This window comes from Nomascus leucogenys, unplaced genomic scaffold (genome assembly GCF_006542625.1).
Source record: "Nomascus leucogenys isolate Asia unplaced genomic scaffold, Asia_NLE_v1 000549F_233768_qpd_obj, whole genome shotgun sequence".
NCBI lineage: Eukaryota > Metazoa > Chordata > Mammalia > Primates > Hylobatidae > Nomascus > Nomascus leucogenys.
In genome coordinates, this window is record NW_022097370.1 from 155161 (window position 1) to 176946 (window position 21786).

The 21786-nt window shown below is 41.5% G+C and overlaps 1 pseudogene; it reads left to right on the forward strand.

The window, feature by feature from the left end:
* Positions 1-529: 529 nt before the first annotated feature.
* On the forward strand, positions 530-21463 carry LOC100592077 (annotated as a pseudogene).
* Positions 21464-21786: the final 323 nt, after the last annotated feature.

Here is a 21786-nt window from a genome sequence, read left to right on the forward strand (position 1 = left end):
GATGTAAGAGGTGGAGAGCCAGAAGAATGGGCTCGGAGCAGGCATGAGGGCAGCAGCTTATGCCTTAGGGATAGTAGGAAAGGAGGGCATTTTAGAAATGCGAACTTTGAGAGGGTTGTGGGGTACAGGCTTGCCTGGCTTTAGAGGGGTTTGTGGGTTCGTGTTTAAGGAGAGACAGGCAGGAGGGTGGTGGGATTGAGGGGTGCACATGTTTGGAAAGTTACAGCAGAATCGTGCAGGAAGGAAACTAGTAGAGACAGTATGTGGCAAGGGGGAAGGGTTTGTAGACTTTTGTAGGTCAGGAGTTCCTTGAGTTGATGGGGGGAGGTAATGATGACAGCTGCCCTAAACATTAATTTCTTTGACTCTTGAAGTAGTAGGTAGGCTGCAGCCAGGGCCCGAAGGCAGGGGGCCCACCCTCGCATGGTGGGGCCTAGTTGGCCAGCAGGGATGCAGAGCCTCCCACGGTGAGAGAGGAAGGGGTATATGTATATGGTGGCTGGCTGAACAGGGCGTCCCCTATTAGCCGATGGCTGTGTTTCGAGTCAGAACCTTCGAGCCGGTCATCACCGAAACAAAAGAACTGATGGGCCTCTGTAAGGCCAAGGGCCGTGGGTTACCTGGTACCAGGATTTTTTGAGCAAGAGAAGGGAGGAAACCCAGGCCGGACGAGTGAGGAGGGAAAGGAGAAAACTCAGTTCCCTGCGGGCTGAGTTTGCTCTCAGAACTGTTTGGATAGGTATGCAACTGCCACAAAGGTGGGTCCGTGCATCTGACCTAGGACTCCAAGAGCCAAGCCATTGTGCTCATGTACATAGAGAACGAAAGGTTGTTGTAAGTCTGGAAGATGTACGGCTGGGGCTTTGAGTAGTGCCTGTTGGAGTGACAGGAAGGGCTGCTTGACTGTGGCCTCCACAGGCTCAGATGGGCTACCTCGGGAGAGATCATATAGGGGCTTTGCTAATAAAGAGTAGTTGGGGATCCAAGTTCTAAAGTAGCCTGCTAGTCCTAAGAAGGAGAGTATCTCTTGTTTGGTTTTTGGGATGGGAAGACTTCTAATGAAGCACTTTCGGTCTAGGTTGATGGCCTTTGAGTCATGGGCAAGGAGAACTCCTAGATAGGTGACTTGAGTGAGGGAGAGCTGGACCTTTTGGGGGGATACTCGGTAGCCTCAGTCAGCAAGGAAGTTGAGAAGAGAGGTGGTGTCAGTGTGTGAGACAGTTAGAGAGGGACTGCATAGGAGGAGGTCATTAACGTATTGTAGGAGGGTGGACTGGGGAAAGTGTAATTTTTGTAGGTCTGAGGCAAGAGTTTGACCAAAGATATGGGGGCTATCTCTGAACCCTTGGGGAAGCACTGTCCATGTGAGCTGTTGTGACTGTTTAGTGTCTGGGTCAGTCCAAGTGAAGGTGAACAGATCTTGTTACTGAGGGGAGTGGGCAATGGTGAAAAAGGCATCTTTAAGATCTATGACTGAGGAATGTGTGGCACTAGGAGGAACAGAAGATAAGAGCTGAGGTCTTGGACGAGGCAGAACGTACCACTGGGTTTTTTTACTGCTAGAATAGGGGTGTTAAATGGAGAATGGGTTGGTCTGACAAACCCTTTTCTTAAGAGGTCTAAAATAATTTGTTGTAATCCTTTCAGGCTGGAGACAGGGAGAGGATATTGGGGTTGGCTGGGGAAGTGGTGTGGGTTTTTAAGGAATATTTGTACGGGAGGTCAGAGTGCTAATGAGGGGGTGATGGTGTCCCACACTATGGGGTTGATGCTGGCTGGGAGCGAAGGCAGAGTAGGAGCAGTAGTTTGATCTATGGAACTCGCCACCAAGGCAATGAGTGAGGTGGATTGCGGGAGGGTGATTGAGTTGAAGGTGATGGAGGTTTTAAATTTAGAGAGCATATCTCTTCTTAAGAAAGGGAGTGGGCATTGTGGCATGACTAGGAATCGATGGAAAAAGATGTGGCTGGAGAAAGTGCAGGAGAGGGGAGGAGTGGCTCTTGGACATATGGTTTGGCATCTGACCCCGACTATGGGAGATCCAAAGAGGGAAGTGGCGCCCCAAAATTCCCCTAAAACCAAGAAAATAGCTCTGGTGTCTAGGAGAAAGGTGATGGGATGTCCATCCACTGTTAAAGAGATGCTGGGCTCCTGTGTGGTGATGATTTGTGTCAGGAAGGAAGTCCCAAGGCCCCGTCAGTCTTGAATGGACAACCCTAGAAGATCGGGAGTTGGGATGGTGGCTGGCCCGGCCCCCCTTCAGGAGCCGGGGCAGTCTATGCCCCAATGGCCAGATTGGTGGCATTTAGGACATGGCCAGTTGGGGGTCCTGGGATTTGGGCACTCTCGGACCCAGTGTCCTTCCTTTCTGCATTTGAAACAGGGCCCTGGGGGCTGACATTGGGATGGATGGGCAGACGACAATTTATGGCCGTGTGATCGAGGGGAGGCTTGAAGGGCTTGTGCCAGTAACTGGTACTTTTGCCTCTTTGCCTTCTCATCTCGATTGTGATACACCTTAAATGCCGTCGCTAAGATCTCAGCTTGAGGGGTGAGGGGGCCTTTGTCCAGTTTTTTTTAGTTTACCTTTGATATCAGGAAAACTCTGAGCAAAAAAATGGGACATGAGGAGTTGCCTACCATCTGGGGTTTCGGGGTCTATGTTGGTGTATTGTTGGAATGCCTGTGTAAGGCAGTCTAGAAAAGCAGACGGGTTTTCATTTTTAAGCTTGGATGAGGTATTGGAATTCTTTGATATATAAAGCAGAATTGGAAGTGTAGGAGCCTAGGCATTTTTTCTATTTGTGATAAGTCAGTGATAGAAAAGGGGACATGGACTCAGACAATACCTTCAGCTCCTGCCACCTCTCTAAGGGGGGCAAGGTGGGGGGTGTGACTTTGAGCGAGTGGTGGGGGGGCTGAAGGCCGGGGCTGATGGGATAGGAGGTTAAGGCTGTGGAGGGGGGGCAGTGGGAGGATGGGCCACTTCCGGTTGGGTGGCGGCCGGAGGGTGCGGCAGAGGGTGGTGGTATGGAGGGTGTTTGTCGGCTGGGTCGAAGTCAGGAGCAGAGGGAGAGGTTGGTGGTTTAAGAGCTGCAAGGAGCTGCTGTGGTTTGCAAGGGAGACAAAGGCTAGGTCTATCCCGTAGGAGAAAGAAGCCACGAATATATGGGATCTCTACCCATTTTCCTGTTCGCTCGCAATAATTGTAGAGATCCTGGAGAATGTTAGGATAGAGACCCATAAGTGGGCCATTTGCTCTGGTTGTCTAGGGGATATGTGGGCCAGTTTTGCTATCTGGGATCTACCGTGACATTAGGGGCTTGAGGCGAGGCACTTCGTGGGGTCTCCTGCCTGCCTAGAGAGGTAGACCCCAGAGGGGAAGACTCGCTGAGATGAGACCGGTGTTGGGCGAACAGCTTGGCGAACAGGAGAATGAGTGAAGACCGGCCGGGGTCTGGACTGAGCCCGAAAGGGATCGGGGTCCCACCGAGGGGGGTGCGGAGTCCCGATCCGAGTCACGGCACCAATGAAAGGGGCCGGGTGGAGACCAAACTACACCGGTAGCGGTCAAGAGATCTTTATTGGAGGTATCGAGCAGCACCATGCAAGGAGAAGGAAGAGAAGAGAGAGATGGCTGCTGGTGTGCTGGGTTTTATATCCCTTGGGCCTACGTGGATTGGGCTAGGGGCAGGCCCAAGGGAAGGTGGGAGATGCTTCTTTCTGATTGGCCCTCCTTTGGCGGGTTCAGACAGTGCCCGGTCAAAGAGGGGAGAAGAACCTGGAACCGGCCCCATCTTAAGGTACGGCACCATTTTAAGGTACCCCATGTTACCTAACAGTGGCCTTCCTCTATCTCAACTGCAAGAGGCTTTCCTCTTTTACTCATCCACCTCAGCACAGACCCTACACAGGTCATAATCTCCATATATAGAAGATGAAGAAACATGAAACTGATACTACTTACAAGAAATGTTGCAATAATGAAATGAATGTTAAAAATAAGTTGAACAGAAATATGTAAGTTCTTGTAATGCTTTTTTGTTTTTTAAGCACAAATGCGAATTGGGTAAAGAAAGCTGATTTAACAGCAACACATTTGACTTCAGCATTATGGCAAATGAGTCCAAAGTCATACTGCCCCTCCCATTTGGTATTTTAAGTACAGTAATAAACAAATACACACAGAATAAAATAACATAATAATACTCTGTTACTCTCTGTTGAACGAATCCCATAGGAACTATTATATTCAGTTATAAGCATCATTCTTAAAAAAGAACACGGTCAAACTGGGTATTCTTTTGGTCTAAAGAATAAGATTTAGGAATAAAATAATAATCACAAATTCGAAGTCATTAATTCCTTTGTTTATTCAATAAATAATTTATTCAGGTCTAGAAGTTACTGTTCTGGGAACTAGAATATATGAACATCCAAGATAAAGACCATGCACTAACAGTGCTAAAGTCTAGGAACAAAGATTTATATGTATGTATGCATACACTACTTTATTCCAAAAAAAAAACACTGAAGGTGGCTACAAGTTATATAAAGCATGAAGGAAGGCATAAAATATGAGAAGATGAGAAAAGAGGAAGCAAAGGAAAAACAAGATTAGGAACAGACAGGAAGTAGAATTAGGATCAAGAAGTAGAATTAATTTCCTATCACTGAAAGGTATTCACAAATACTGACAGATCACCACAGAATATGATATAAATAAGATAAATAGTAATAATACCACCACCTAACCTTACATGGCATTTAGTACTGTTTTAAAGGTTTACATCCATTATGACACTATTATTATCTTCATTTTACAGAGAAGGAAAGTGTAATTAAGTAATAACAACTGGCAAAAAAGAGAAACTCCACCTATACTTTGTCCTTTTCTCAAGTAGCATCTAAAACTTTTTCCTTCTGATTAAAAAATTATCACTGAAGGATCTCTTTGAATGGGTCTCGAATTTTATATAAGCAGATGATCACAGCTCAGCATAATATTAGAAGATTATATGATTTTAAAAATTGGTTCATAGTTTTATAGTCTTGGAATATCTATCTATCTATCTATCTATCTATCTATCTATCTATCTATCTATCTATCTATCTATCTATCTAGGTATCTATCTATCTACCTACCTACCTACCTACCTACCTACCTACCTACCTACCTACCTACCTACCAATGTGTCATCTTCAAATATATTTAGGCTGCTTTCCTGAGGCTAATTTTTTATTCCATTATTTCATTTTTTTCAAGATCCCTGTATTCCCTGGTGTATTGGGTCCAGGTATTTATGAATAGGAGAAGAAATGATTCAGTGGCAGCTCCCCAGGATTTTGAATTATGAGATATGAAATTAGAAATGGCAACTTAGGTGGATTGCTTGAGAACACTGTGTATTACTGCTTCTGTACCAACTTCTCTTCTCCCTTGTTCATACTTTTTTAATACGCATTTCAAGCACTATGTATTGGTGAACATTTGAACCCAAATCATATAACAATAGAAGATGCCATAGTTGGAAAGGCATAAAACGTCATTCTAAATGTGTGAACAAGTTAGAGAACTACAAAATTAGAGATCATCATTGCTATATTGCAGACAGACTTCATTGCTTTTCACAGAAATTAAGCCATAGATAACAATGACAGGCTGAAATAGGTCATGATTTCTAAAAATAATGTCATGTAAATTACCTATGTAAATACATTAAAATACGAATTATTTGAAAAAATGAATAGTAGGTCCTCAGAATAGCCCTACACATAAGTATACAATAAAAGCATGAGTTCAAGAGCAGAATGTTAATGAAGCTCCCTGTCTTGGTTTCTTTAATAAGATTCTTCTATTCTGCTTTCTGGAACTATTATGCTCCCATTATAAACTTTGTACCAAGTTGCCCCTTTTTTCTGTCTTCCTGGCTCTCTAGTCCTAGGAAGTTAAAAAGAGTCAGAAAATCCCATCTTTTCTTCTATGAAGTTTGGGAGAAAAGTCAAGATAGGCTATAAAGTGTTGCACTTGATAATCCAAACATCCTTCTACTGATAGTAGAGTCTCATTATCCTTCCTCAGATATATGCAATGATGAAAATAGATAATGAGAAAGCATGCACCCAAGTAACTCTTTGAGTGTATAAGGGCTGATTAAGTTGAAAGAAGATTGCCAGGCGAGGTGGCTCATGCCTGTAATCCCAGCACTTTGGGAGACTGAGGCAGGCAGATCACTTGAGGTCAGGATTTCGAGACCAGCCACGCCAACATGGCAAAACCCCGTCTTTACTAAAAATACAAAAAGTATTCGGGCATGGTAGCGCGTGCCTGTAATCCCAGGTACTCGAGAGACTGAGGCAGGAGAATCACTTGAACCCAGGAGGCGGAGGTTTCAGTGAGCTGAGATGATGCCACTGCACTCCAGCCTGGGCAGAAGAGTGAGACTCCATTAAAAAAAATTGCAAAGTATCTACTAATCTAAAAAATACTCACAGCCTCAGTTCTCAAAGAGTTTATGTTGTAGGATCATGTCAGTTCCATATATAATTTGTTTATCACAACTGCACACTGTTACGTAAAGGAAATGCACAACTTGAGATATTTATTTTGGCTAGAAAACGGAGAAACATTAATAGAGGCAATTTGTGAACTGTCTTCAAGGAGGTCTTTAAATGGAATGTATTCATGATAATGTTAATGCAGGGCTACCTAGAGACAGAGGGAAAAATTAAACAAGTTTTTTTTAACTTAACTTTTGGACTCAGCTATTAAGAAAGCATTTAAAAGTAAAGTCAAATTCAAATCTTTCTATCCCGTGAGCTCTGCCTCTCATCTCTGTCAGGCTGAAACTCCATCAAAGACTGGTGGTCACATGAATGGAGTGGAAAATATTCTCTAGTTTATTTGTTTGCGTATTTTTTCTTTAATGTTCCAACTCACATAATGAGCTTAATATGAAAATTAAAAGCAATCACATGTAATTCTCAATATCAGAGTAGATGAGAGTGGCTGCCTTCTCACCAATATCCAGAATGCATTGCAGCTTTCCCAGCTGCCCTTGCACCTTCTCAATAGCGATGTGACCAGCTTTGGTGACTGCTGTGTGTCAGTGAAGGGAGTATTTTCCCCTTTCCCTAGCTAACATGCAGATGTGGTGATGAGCTCTTTTTGGCCACAAAAGCCATGCCGTAGTGATTGGATAAAAGAAAAATAAAAGATACCCAAGCACTGACCTCCCGTAAAGCTATGCTGCCTTAATAACATGTTCTATTATGTGACCGGGAAATAGTCTCTTTTCTTCTCTAAGCCACTCTTATTTTGAACTTCTATCACAGCCACCAAACCTGTATCTTAACTAACACAAAACTTTGTACCTGGAAGAGGAGCTGAACAGAAGAGAATCTGAAATGCGTCGCATTTACTCAGAATTCCCCAGCATGTGACAGTGATAAAGCTGGTGAGTTTTGCTAGGCCATGGACAAATGTTTGTTAAAACCACCATCTATGATGTCATGGAAGGTAGAGCACATGGCATCTGAACCTCTAACTCCAAAGAACATGGAGGAAAACATTTCAAGTGTTTGGTATAAGATGCTTGCTTCTTGCTACTTTTAGTAAAGGCTCCAAGAGAGGAACTCAAGCTGGAGCTAACCAACATAAAACAGGGCAGGAAAGGACTATAACTACACTAAGAAGACTCTCTGCCTGTGGCTTGAGATTGAAGTTGGCTAAAGTCTGGGAGGAGCTTCACAGTAAGCCTGCCAACTACTTCCCTACACTGACGCAGCTGGAAGAAGTGGATCTGAAGAGCCTGCCCTAGCAGGAGATAAAATTGTGGCCCCAAGCAAAGGCAACCAAACAATGAATATCCCTAATCTGAAAATCTGAAATCTGAAATGCTTCAAAATCTGAAAGTGTTTAAGCACTTACATGATGCTCAAAGGAAATGTTCATTGGAGCATTTCAGATTTCAGATTTTCAAATTAAGGATACTCAACTGGTAAGTATAATGCAAATATTCCAAAATCTGAAAAATATCCAAAAGCCAAAATACTTCTGGTCCCACGCATTTTCGACAAGGGATACTCAACAAGTATTTTAAAAGATCAAAATAAGGGTAAGAGAATATTGATATTTAAGCTTATGGTTCTTTACATGGAACAGTTGAGGCCATTAAAAAATGTCTAAGACATAGGCAGTGGAAGGCTGAATTCAAGAAAAAGTCTCAGAGCTGAGGAAACAAAGAACCTATGAGGTTGTTAGATGAGCCGACCACATGAGTGTGAAAGGGAGGCCAAATGAGAAAATGATGTTGCTTGGGTGGAGAGGAAGTTCTGGAATAAATGTGGCAGTTGTTAGAAGACATTATAGTTAGATGGATAGACAGTAAAGAAGGAGCTTTTGTATTAAAATGGAGGAATAGTGGTTGGGAATAGGAAATATGGAGCTAAAATTATGCCAATCCACTTCCATTAAATAAATTCTATGACACCTTAACCTTTGGGAAAATAACTAGCCTTCAGTGGAGCACATGTCAAGGGAAGCAATGTCCCCATAGAGATAGCTGAATTTTAATTAAAGCAAAGAAATGGAATCGACGTCCTCTAATGAGGTTTCCAGAAGTCACATTGAAAATATTTGGGAGGGAGGGAAGATCGATTCAGAAGTAAAACACAGAGCAGTATGGAGATAAGACACTGGAGAGCATAAGTGAGTCGAGTTTTCAAAAAAATAGAACAAAATTTTTTGAAGTCAGTTGCCTATTATCTTCCCTCATAGTTCTTAGGGAGATATAACTAAAGGCCTCCAAAGAATTTGTGTCTGTCCATAGGGTACAGAATAAATTTATTTCAAAGATCTCCTCCTCCTACAGTTGATTATTTGACTTAGGGCAAAAGACTGTATGTAAATAGTAGTGAAACTCTCTCTGATATTATTCTAAGGAATAAAGTAGTTTTGCTTTGTAAATAAAATAGAATATTTTCTAGAGAGAACTGACCCAAACTCAGTTTTAGGAATGGTCCTGAAATTCAGAAATGCCTTTCCCATATTGCCTAACTGTGCCTTTTTCACTGGAAATAAAAGTGCTGCCTTCATGGAGCATGCCTCCCCAGAGATCAGTGAAGTCAATGAGAAATGCAATGTCCATTTGTCAGTAAAGACATGTGAAGTTTGATGGGTTTCTTGGGACTGGACAACTAGCTAAAGATTCCAAAGAAAAATTAAGTGGGGCACAGAAACCAAAAATCTCAAGAGAACTTTGAAGAAGGAAACATGAAAAATGGGACAAATTTAGAGAACTGTTGCTGGCATAGATGTTAACTTCCAGAAGAAGATGGAAATAGACTACCATACAAAACAAAAAAGACAGAAGAGAATATTAGCACTCTGTTGCAAAGGAGAATAGGTATGCTCGACTGGTAAATATAATGCAAATATTCCAATATCTGAAAAAAATCCCAAATCCAAAATACTTCTGGTTCCATGTATTTTGGATAAGGGATACTCAACAGGTATTTTAAAAGCTCAAAATACAGATCAGAGAATATGGAGATTGAAGATTATGAGCAAACGAGAATAAGAAAAAATGTTGGAGGACTTTTAAAAATGTATAACGGAATTAATGAATGCAATTAGTATTATTTTTTAAATCAGTCATTAATAGCCACTTGCCATGATTGCCAGCCCCTTTGATGAGTACTAATTTCAAAATTATTAAGGAAAGGCAAATATTTAGACTCACACAGATTAAAAGAAAATATTTTCAAAATTTCAAATTTAAACTTATAAATGTTCTAATCTACTTTTGAATGTGTATTCGTGACCCAAAATTCGTTTTTCCAGGCCCCATCATTCTAATGACTTTTTTTTTTTTTAGACACAGTCACTCTCTGTTGCCCAGGCTGGAGTGCAGTGGTGCTATCTTGGCTCACTGCAACTTCCACATCCTGGGTTCAAGCAATTCTTCTGCCTCAGCCTCCCAAGTAGCTGGGATTACAGGCACATGCCACCATGCTCGGCTAATTTTTTTTTTTTTTTTTTTTTAGTGGGGACAGGGTTTCACTATGTTAGCCAGGATGGTCTCGATCTCCTGACCTCATGATCTGCCCGCATCGGCCTCCCAAAGTGCTGCGATTACAGGCATGAGCCACTGCGCCCGGCCCAGTGTTTTTTTAACAAGGTTCTTCTCAGCAATTCTAGTATCCAGATATATCCCCAACATAGACATCACACAAGCGTGTACTTCATAATCCTGGGGAATACAGAAGTTTCCTGGACTCTTTGATGAGCTACTGCTTTCGCTCCTATATCAGTGTTTTCAGCTGATGCCATTTGTGATTGTGTTTCTGACTTTCTGTAGGCAACCTGCCAAACCTTCATTTTTTGGCTTACATGCACATAAATGTAAGCACTAATTCTTATATTAAACTGTTTATTTCTATAATACTTAATTGGCAGTTTTCCTGGCTGAACAAAACCAAAAGCATAAAGGATGATAACCTTCAAAACTGATTAAATTAGAGGTCAATAAATGGAGCTGTTTTAATTGTATTATTCTTCTTTCATATATTAAATAGAGAATTTTTGTAGATAGTTTTTCTTCACTGTCTCTTTGGTTACCATGACGTACTGATTGTAGTGAAAAGGTAGAATAAATACGTGATTCATTCCCTTTATTTACCATTTTCTATTTATCAGTTACTTTTTTATTTGCCAGTTTTCTAAGTAGTAATACGGTTTCCTAAAATCCTAGAAAGTACTTGAAGAAATTAAAAATGGATTGACTTTTTAAAAATTAATTTTGGGAATTATTCTCCTGCCTCTTCTCAGTCTGATGAAATTTTTCTGTAAGGTGTTGTATTTTAAAGTACTAGAATTTTTATTTTTTTAAAGTTTTTATCTCTGCTGAGACTTCAGATCTGTTTACTCAATTTTATTTTTCAGTCCTTGAGCATGTTTATAATATAGTAGTATCTCCTTATTGTGGCTTTACTTTCCTCACTTTCAGTCACCCACAGTCAAAAAATATTAAATATAAAACTCCAGAAGTAAACAGTTTATAAATTTTAAGTCATGCGTTGTTCTGAGGAATGTGATGCAACCTCCCGCCTTTCTGCTGTATCCGGTTCAGGATGTGACATATCCCTTTGCTCAGATGCACAATTCCTGCTTCCTGCTTCTTGTTCATTAGACACTTGCAGCCGTCTAAGTTATCAGATGGACCTATCTCAGTATTGCAGGGTTTGTGTTCAAGTAACCCTTATTTTACCTAGTAATGGTCCCAATATGCAATAGTAATGATGCTGGCAATTCAGATATGCAAAAGGGAAACATGAAAGTGCTTTCAGTGACTGAAAAGCAGAAAGTTTTCCACTTAATGAGGAAAAAGATATGCTGAGATTGCTAACATCTAGGGTAAGAACTAATCTTTTATTTGTACAATTGTGGAAAAGGAAAAATACACTCTTGCTAGTTTCACTTTTGTACCTCAAACTTCAAAAGTTACAGCCACAGTGTGTGGTAAGTGCTAATGTAGGGTTCAGTATTTTCCATGGCTCAAGACATCCACTGGAGGACTTCCAAAGTATGCCCCACAGATAAAGGGAGAATACTGTAGTCTTTCTATGCTAATTCCAGTATCTGAATAATGTATTAATTCTATTGACTGCATGCTTTAATATCACTATAAGCTCAACGATTTAAAGATATCAGGTGTGCACCTGCTCATTGCAGTCACCGTCATCATCATCATCATTATTTCTGTTTGTTTGTTTTTGAGACATATCTTGCTTTATGGCCCAGGCTGGAGTGCAGTGGCATAATCACAGCTAACCGCATCCTCAGACTCCTGGGCTTAGGTGACCCTGCCACCTCAGCCTCTCAAGTAGCTGCGACTACAGACACAAGCTACTACGCCTGGCTAATTTTTTTGTTTTCTATTTTTGGTAGACAGAGGATTTTACCATGTTGCCCAGGCTTGTCTTGAACACCTGGGCTAAAGCAATCCACCTGCCTTGGCTTCCCAAAGTGTTGGGCTTACAGGTGTGAACCACCGTGCCTAGCTTGTGGTCATCAATATTATTGATGCTTATATTAGTTCATGTTTGGATAGTGGGACCTCCTTCAAGTTGCCTCTTGGATCCTATGGACATGACCCTGGGATGTATAAAAGTGCCCTTGCATAACAGTATGACAAGATGCTCTAGATTGATTTTGAATATTGCCTGCCTGCAGCCAGAAAGCAGCCATTTCTCCAAGAAGCTTTGGTTCCTTTTAGTGAATTATGATATGGAGAATCCAAACTTATGGCACCAAGGTGCTTTCTGCTTCTGTTTTGTTTAATGCTTCCAGGACATTTTAGTGGATAAGTCTAAAAGATAAGTGTATTTTTTAATAAAAATTTGTAATTTTTAAACACACCTTTCAGTTAACAGTCTTGATTAGAGGATTTTAATTATGCTCAGAGATATTACATCTGTATCTTCTCCTATTTCATTAGAAAAGTACCAGTTTTCAACGTCACACCCATAATGAGATGGAGTCTAGCTCTGTCACCCTGGCTGGAGTGCAGTGGTGTGATCTAGGCTCACTGCAACCTCCACCTCCCAAGTTCAAGCAATTCCCTACCTCAGCCTCCAGAGTAGATGGGATTACAGGCAAACTCCACGACACCTGGCTAATTTTTGTATTTTTAGTAGAGACAGGGTTTCACCATGTTGGCCAGGCTGGTCTTGAACTATTGATCTCATGATCCACCCACCCCGGTCCCCCAAAGTTCTGGGATTACAGGCATGAGCCACTGCACCCAGCGTTTGTTTTTTGTTGTTGTTGTTGTTGTTTTGTTTTTTTTTTTTGAGATGGAGTCTCGCTCTGTTGCCCAGGCTGGAGTGCAGTGGCATGATCTCGGCTCACTGCAACCTCCGCTTCCTGAGTTCAAGTGATTCTCCTGCCTCAGCCTAGCGAGTAGCTGGGACTATAGGCACGTGCCACCATGCCTGGCTAATTTTTTGTATTTTTAGTAGAGACAGTGTTTCACCGTATTAGCCAGGTAGGTCTTGATCTCCTGACTTCGTGATCCACCCGCCTCAGTCCCCCAAAGTGCTGGGATTATAGACGTGAGCCACTGTGCCCAGCCAATTTTTTTGTATTTTTAGTAAAGATGGGGTTTTCATCATCTTGGCTAGGCTGGTCTTGAACTCCTGATCTCGTGATCCACCCACCTTGGCCTCCCAAAGTGCTGAGATTACAGGCATGAGCCACTGCGCCCAGCCCCATAACTACTCTTTCTTTTTTTTTTTTTTTTGAGACGGAGTCTCACTCTGTCACCTGGCTGGAGTGCAGTGGCATCACCTCGGTTCACTGAAACTCCGCCTCTGGAGTTCAAGTGATTCTCCTGCCTCAGCCCCCTGAGTAGCTGGGGCTACAGGCAAGGGTCACCACACCCAGATAATTTTTGTATTTTTAGTAGAGAGGGGGTTTCACCATGTTGGCCAGGATGGTCTCAATCTCTTCACCTTGTGATCTGCCCACCTCAGCCACCCAAAGTGCTGGGAACTAATCATTTTTTTAAATCCTGCAATATAAGACAAACCAATAGCCTAAGACTAAAAATACAGCCTTCTGAAAAATAATAAGCAATCTGAGATTATTTTTGTGCATTATTTTGTTCTTAGGCTATATTACATCATGAATACACAGTCATATTATTGCTTTTTAAAGTCAGTGTAATTCTGATTGACAGATGACATAAATATATTAATTAGAAAATAAAATATTATTTTCCAACCATTCCTAGACAGTGTTCTAATATGATTAACTTTAATTGCCAGAAGTAAAATATTTTACTTTACATGATTATACTTCATTGTACTAGAATATATCACAATCTCTATTTCCTTGAGACAAACAGTTTCTCTAATATGTTATTATAAAACTGTTTAAACATATAAAAAGGTTGTGGGAAGTGCATATTTATAGTCCAACCACTTAGATTGTACAATTATCATTTTGTTATATTTGCTTTATTACATATCTATCACTCTGTCCACCATTCTATCCAATTATCAACTCACCATTTCTTACGTCAAAGTATATATTTTTCTTACATACATATGTATCATTATTGTTCAGTATTTGTGTACAGCTCATTTTTTTTAAGTTACTAAGGTTTTTTATTAACACCTCAGAGTAGAGGTTATGAAAGGACCCTGAATTGTTCTAGGAATTTTCTTCAGTGAGCATTTGTGAAGACTTGGGGATCAAGGTTGGGTTAAACTTTGTGATGGGTCCATTGGCAGTCTAGTCACAAGCACCTCCTCAATCCTTCGGTCCCAGCAGAAAATGATGCCAGACTGTCAAACTGCCAGAAGGTAGCCTGGAAAGAACTCTACAGTCCAGAAAGAGCCTGGAAAGTGGTTTTGTGAGATGAAATTTACTCCTGGTGAAAATGCTGTGAATATTGTTCAGCCTACAACAAAGGATTTAGAATATTGACAAACATAGTAAAACAGTGGCAGGGTGTGAGAGGACTGACTCAATTTTAAAAGAAGTTCTACTATGGGTAAAATGCTATCAAACAATATCGCATGCTACACTGAAATCTTTCGTGGAAGGAAGAGTCAGTTAATGTGGCAAATTTCATTGTTTTCTTTTAAGAAATTGTTACAACCACTTCAACATTCAGCAAACATCGCCCTCATCAGGCAGCAGCCAACAACATCAAGGCAAGACCCTTCACCAGCAAAAAGACTAAGACTCCCTGAAGGCTCAGATGATCATTAGCATTTTTAGCAATGAAGTATTTTTATATTTCTTTCTTTGTTTTAAATAACTGAGCTTCAAGTAAGGGCATCAAGTAGTTTTTCTTCTTTTTCTTTCTGTTTTTCTGTTTTTCTTTTTTCATTTCTTTCTTTTATTTTTAAAGACGTGTTTTTTCATGTTGTCCACGCTGGTCTCGAACTCCTGAATTCAAGTAATCAACCTGTCTTGGCCTCCCGAAGTGCTGGGATTACAGGCATGAGCCACCGAACCCAGCCAGCATCAAGAGTTTTAAAATTAAGGACATAACACCATTTCACACTTTAAATAGACTACAGTGTAGTGTAAACAGACCTTTTTTAAAATAGAGAGAGGATCTCCCTATATGCCCAGGTTGATCTCACAATTCCTGGGCTCAAGTGACCTCTCGCCTTCGTCTCCTAAAGTACTGGGATTATAGGCATGAGCCATCACACCCAGCTAATATAACTTCATATTCACAAGGAAACAAAACAATTTGTGTGACTCGCTTTATAGCAATATTTGCTTTATTGTGGTGGTCTCGAATCAAATCCACAATATCTTTGAGGTATGGCTGTACTTTCTAAGCATTTCCTGAGTCAGCCTACTTTTTCTCCATTTTTATTGTCACTATTCTATCCATTTGTGTTGTTTTGTTTTGTTTTCTTGTTGTTGTTTGGAAACAGGAACTTGCTGTCACCCAGGCTGGAGTGCAGTAGCACCATCATAGCTCACAGCAGCCTCGATCTCCTGTGTTGAAACCATCCTCCTGCCTCAGGCTCCTGAGTAGCTGAGACTACAGGTGCATGCTACCACACCTGGCTCACAGCATTTACAATTTAAAGTTACCTAGAGCCTTGTGGGCCATTGGAAAAGACTGAATTTTACACTCTGAAATGGGAGTCCTTGGAGGGTTTTGAGCAGAGGAAAGATATGCAGTTCATCAGATCACTCTGCCAAAAGATCAGTTGTGTGGCACAAACCAGAGGGCTGGCAGTAGAGATGACTGCCAGACTTTATTTGCAAGCTGGGTCAGTAGGATTTCCTGGTAGACTGAACGTGGGGTGTGTAAGAGGAAATGAGGATGGCGACTGGAAGTTCCTGGAAGGATGGGTTGTTTTATTAGATAGGAAACCCTCTGCGGATGCAGCTTTGGGAAGATGATGTTTGGGTCAGCTGGGTGTCATGCAGACAAGTGGAGTGTCAGGTGTCTGGCCAGGGACTTAGATGTACAGCCCTCAGCATGTAGATGCCACTTCAAGCTGTGAGGTGGCCGGAGAGTGAGTGCAGAGTGAGCCAGAGGAGCAGGACTGGTGTGGGTGAGAGGGGGTGACTGCAGCCATGAGGCCTCAGCAGTGCCCAGGGGGGAGAAGCAGTGTGAGCATGCAGGCACGTGGGAGGCCAGCTGTACATGGAGGTGACATGTTGTTCAGATCCCACTGCCATATTAACTATGGTGAAGGCAGAGTTGACCACTGGAGGAGGGGCACGGAGGCCTTCAGCGATCTTGGCAAGCACAGATTTTCATGGATGTAGGAGAACTGGAGCAGGGGAACTGGAGGCTGTGACTGCAGAAAACTTTTGTGGGGTTTTGCTGCAGAGAGCAGCACAGAAATGGAGCAATTGTTGGTGGAAGAAGTGGAATCAAAAGGTTTTGAGATAAGAGAGGTAACAGAGGGAAGAGCTGTTGGAATAAAGTCCAGGAAGAGTGGATGGTGTCTACTGAGCAAGTGATGTGTGGCCCTGAGCAGACATTGACAAATCATCTGTGCCTGAGCTGCCTGTAGAACTTTCTGTCATCATGGAGATGCACATCTGTACTTCCCAATACTGTAACCCTGGCAGCAGGTTGATATGGACCACTTCCAATGTGGCCAGTGTGATTGAGGAACTGCATTTTAAATATTATGTAATTGTAATTAATTTTAATTTAAATAGCCACACATAGCTCCCCTATGGGCCAGGTCAGAGCTCTGATAAGGCTGGATAAGCGAGGAAACCCGGGTAGAGGGGTGACTGTGAAGGTTCTTTCGGTTTGGGAGTGAATCAGGAAAGAGCCATCAGCTGAGTGAAGGTTAGGGAGGTGTTGGGTGTTTACAGACGGGAAAAGTGTGACAGAATTGTTTGGAGAGGAAGGAAAAAAAGGTGTGGACTGGGGACGTTTCCAGTGTTCGGGCACATAGGGCTCCACAGAGTAATCTACATTTGCTGTCCCTTGGAGCAGCAGAGAAGAAAACGGTTGGGACATATTCTGAGCAGACTGTAGAGGTAAAATGTGTAGGGTTTTTTTTGTTGCTGTTGTTTGTTTGAGATGGAGTCTTGCTCTATTGCCCAGGCTGGAGTGCAGTGGCACGATCTCGACTCACTGCAACCTCCCTCTCCCGGGTTCCAGTGATTCTCTCACCTCTGCCTCCTGAGTAGCTGGGACTACAGGCATGCGCCACCACGCCCAGCTAATTTTTGTATTTTTAGTAGAGATGGGGTTTCACCATGTTGGCCATGCTGGTTTCGAACTCCTGACCTCAAGTGATCCACCTGCCTCGGCCTCCGAAAGTGCTGGGATTACAGGCATGAGCCACCATGCCCGGCTAAATGTGTAGTATTTTTAATAGGATAAAGCCTACATAATTCTGTCCACAGTTCCTTTACTTAGAAATTGCTCATTTGTTCATATTAATGTTATGTTGATTACAGATAACGGCATATGGGTTTTTTCCTGTCATGTATAGCTGAATAGTGCAGAATTTGAAGATCAAAATGATCAAGCTAGAGTTCAGTATGAGGGCTTTCCATCTGGGACGTATGTCCCCATTGAGATTGAAAATGTTCTCTGTGAATCTGTGCATATCTTTGACCCCCATTACCCCATTATCCTGGGTGGCTTGGGCAACAGTGAAGGCAATGTTGGATACGTGCAGGTGGGTCCCTTTGCTGCGTATTTGGTGCCTGAGGCTCTGTGGATTTCCCCTCCATCAATCATCTTACCCTCTTGTCTCATCAGATGCATCTGAAGAAACATCGCTTGTATAAGAAAATCCTCAAGCCCCAAGATCCAATCATATTTTCTGTAGGGTGGAGGAGGTTTCAGACCATCCCGCTCTATTATATCAAAGACCACAATGGAAGACAAAGGCTTCTAAAGTAAAGCCCACAGCACATGCATTGCAGAGCAGCCTTTTGGGGTAAAATATGATTACAATAACTTGCTTATTGCCGATACTAAGACTTACAGGCTACATCATTATAGCTTTGTGCTTTTCCTTTCATAAAATTCCATTCCTAAGATTTTTCTCTTTTCTGGGAGCAGGGAGGTGGTTTGGAGTAAATCTATATCCAAATGTAAATGTCCCTATCCATTATATAAAACTAGAATCTAAAATTTGTGGTTTGCTATATTTCTTTTTTTCCTTTTCCTTTAAGGCCCTATCACTTCACAGGGAACTGGTTTCTTGGCAATAGACTGTCAGTGGCATAATGGTAACTATCTTGGATGATTTCTTTTACAGATTGGCTTGAGAAATATATCCTGAATGTGGGTTATTACATACATGAGACTTTAAGTTGAAAATTACTCATTTTTAGTAATATAAAGTAAATTTCCCTTTCCTTTTAATCTTCCTACATCCTTTTCAGTAGGGTGTGGGAGTAGAGGAGGGGAAGTGGAAGAATTACAATGGTACTGAAGACATTTCCTATTTTTTGTGCATCTTTTGGATTTATCTAAGCAAGTACTTAAGCAGTGCTCACCATGTGCTAACCACTATATGAGGTTGTGAGGAGCCATCGGAGACTAGCCAGACATGCGAGCCCCTGCAGCCATGCTGGGGTAGCAGTCTGTTCACTACATTTTCATTTGACCAGTCAGACAGGGCAGGGTTTATTGGTCCCATTTAACAGAGAAGAAACCAGAATAATGAGCAGATGGAATCTGCCCTGGAGGTTCAAATTTTAATTTCCTAAACATTGCAACTGTATTTTTCTTTTCCATTTCATTCCAAATAGATCATTATAGTCAAATTATGTTCCTCTGAAATCACTCTCAGGAAAGTACTCAAGTCTCCCTGTTTTTTTTTTTTCTTTTAGACAAAGTCTCGCTCTGTCATCCAGGCTGGAGTGCAGTGGCGCAATCTTGGCTCACTGCAACCTCCACCTCCTGGGTTCAAGCAGTTCTCCTGCCTCAGCCTCCTGAGTAGCTGGGATTGCACAGGTGTGCACCACCATGCCAAGCTAATTTTTGTATTTTTAGTAGAGACAGGGTTTCACCATGTTGGCCAGGCTGGTCTCGAACTCCTGACCTCAGGTGATCTGCCCGCCTTGGCCTCCCAAAGAGCCAGGATTACAGGCATGAACCACCACGCCTGGCCTCAAGTCACTCTTGTTAGTTTGGCTTACCAATTTTAGAGTTTTGGATTGCTTTTGTCAAACCACTGGGTTGCAAGTTCAGATGGTCTTTCTTGTTTTTCTTAGCTAATTGTAAGTTAAATTCACTTCGGTAATTTTTTATGTCACATAGAATTGAAGTTTTTCGCTTGCTGATATTATTCGTATTTTCAAATTCTAGGGTTTCTGTTAGCCTGATTTTTGGATAGCTGCCACAGGAATTGTCCTTGACCTGGATAAATCCATAAAAATTGTGAAGAAATTAACTGGTTTTCCATATAAAATTTTCAAGAACACTTCATTTATTAAGGTTTGTATATCTATATATTCTCATATTTATAAATGCCCATGTTGTTTGAGAAAAGGAATTAAATACTTCTAGAATAAGGGCCTCATGTTTTTACACAAGTATTTGAAATCTTCTATAAACTTCATATTTTTTTTGTTTGCTCCCTTATGTTGTGTTACTTAAATATGCCCAAAAAAGCAGTAGTAAAATAGAGCTATTTAGGAATTGAGGCTGTTATTCATGACTACCATGTGAGACTGCTACAGAAACTCATATTGAAAATATATCATTGTGGGGCTGGGTGCGGTGGCTCATGTCTGTAATCCCAGTACTTTGGGAGGCCAAGGCAGGTGGATCACGAGGTCAGGAGATCAAGACCATCCTGGCCAACACGGTGAAACCTCGTCTCTACTAAAATACAAAAAAATTAGTTGGGCGTGGTGGTGTGCGCCTGTAGTCCCAGCTACTTGGGAAGCTGAGGCAGGAGAATCTCTCAAACCTGGGAGGTGGAAGTTGCAGTAAGCCGAGATCGTGCCACTGCACTCCAGCCTGGCGACAGAGCAAGACTCTGTCTCAAGAAAAAAAAAATATGTCATTTTATCCACTGGGTTTTGTTTCCTACTTTTTTGATTTGTGTTAAGAAAGGGAAAAAAATCACAAGTTTGTCTAACCATTCAGTAGAAAAATAGAGTGTTTGCAGACAACTTGGCAAGGGTAGAAAAATTGATGTACTGTTTTTCAGTATTTGGGGAAGGTGGTTTGAGCAGTATTTATTGACGATTTCATTAGTGGGGATGTTTCTATTAAAAACAAATAGTAAGATCATTAAGTGTTCTTGCAATATAATGTAATAATACCACCAGCCTTTATCTTACTGTTTTCATGTTCTAAGTGCATGCACCTGAGTAAAAGGATCTGGGCTGCAGTCTAGGCTGAGAGATGCCAGCAAAGGCTGCCTAGGCCAGTGCAGTCCAGTAAATCCCTCTTCAATCTTCTCTTCTACACAGACAGCAGTGATGAGCATGCCCATGAACCCACATGATTATTTTGGTAAAAATGAAAGAGTTATATTCTTTTTGTGTTAGTAATTCCACTTTCAGGGGCAAATACATTTTGATTATTTTATCACCTTTCAGTGAGTTGTTTTTGTTCTTTAACCAAGGATGTATGTTTGAGGTAAGAAGTAAAGCATATATGATTTTTTGTGTGTGTTTTTATCTTGCTATACCCATAGGGAATGTTTAATTCTGCCTTGGAAGTGGCCAAAGTTGAAGGTGCTGTGATTCAAACTGTCAGCGAGATAAGGCAGCAGATCAAGAAAGTGCTCTGGGCTCCAGAAAGAGCCTTCCAGGCCAGCTTTGAGTATAAGCTGCTGATGAGCAGTGAGTGTCTTGAGTAGTGTTCAGGGCAGGGTGTTACCATTCATGCTTGACTTCTAGCCAGTGTGATGAGAGGTCTCTAGAGAGTTGAGCAGCTCCAGCCTTAGATCTCCCAGTCTTATGTTGTGTGCCCATTCGCCTTGTGTCTGCAGCCCTCTGGCCACACCTAGTAACAGTTCTGGGATCTATGAGACTAGCTTCCTTAGTGAGCTTTCCCTTCAAATACTTTGCAACCAGGTAGAGAAATTTGGAGTGAAGGTTTTGTTCTTTGTTTCTTCGCAATATGGATATGAATCTTCTTTTGAAAATGTTAAAGCAAATTACCTCTCTTTTCAGATCCTGTCTTCATGTGAACTTGGTATCCTGTTTCCATCCCAGCCTTCTATAACCCAGTAACATCTTTGTTGAAACCGGTGAGTGAGAAAGACACCTGGTCAGGAATGCGGACCACAGGACAACTCAGGCTCACCCATGGCATCAGACTAAAGGTGAACAAGGACTCTGTATAAAGTACTGGTGGTGTGTGTGTTAGTGGAGATGCAGCCTGTGCTCTGCAGACAGGGAGTCACACAGACACTTTTCTATAATTTCTTAAGTGCTTTGAATGTTCAAGTATAAAGTCTAACATTAAATTTGATTGAAGAAGTGTATACTCATGGAATATTTTGGAATGGAATACAAAAAAATGGTAATAGTGGTTCTTTCTGGATTGAAGACAAACTTTTCTTCTTTAAATTTTATTTTATATATTTGAGGTTGACCACATGACCTTAAGGGTATATATAGACAGTAAACTGGTTACTATAGTGAAGCAAATTAACATATCTACCATCTCACATAGTTACATTTTTTGTGTGTGACAGGAACAGCTAAAATCTACTTATTTAACAAAAATCCCAAAGACAATACATTTTTATTAACTATAGCCCTCATGATGTACATCAGATCTCTAACTTGAT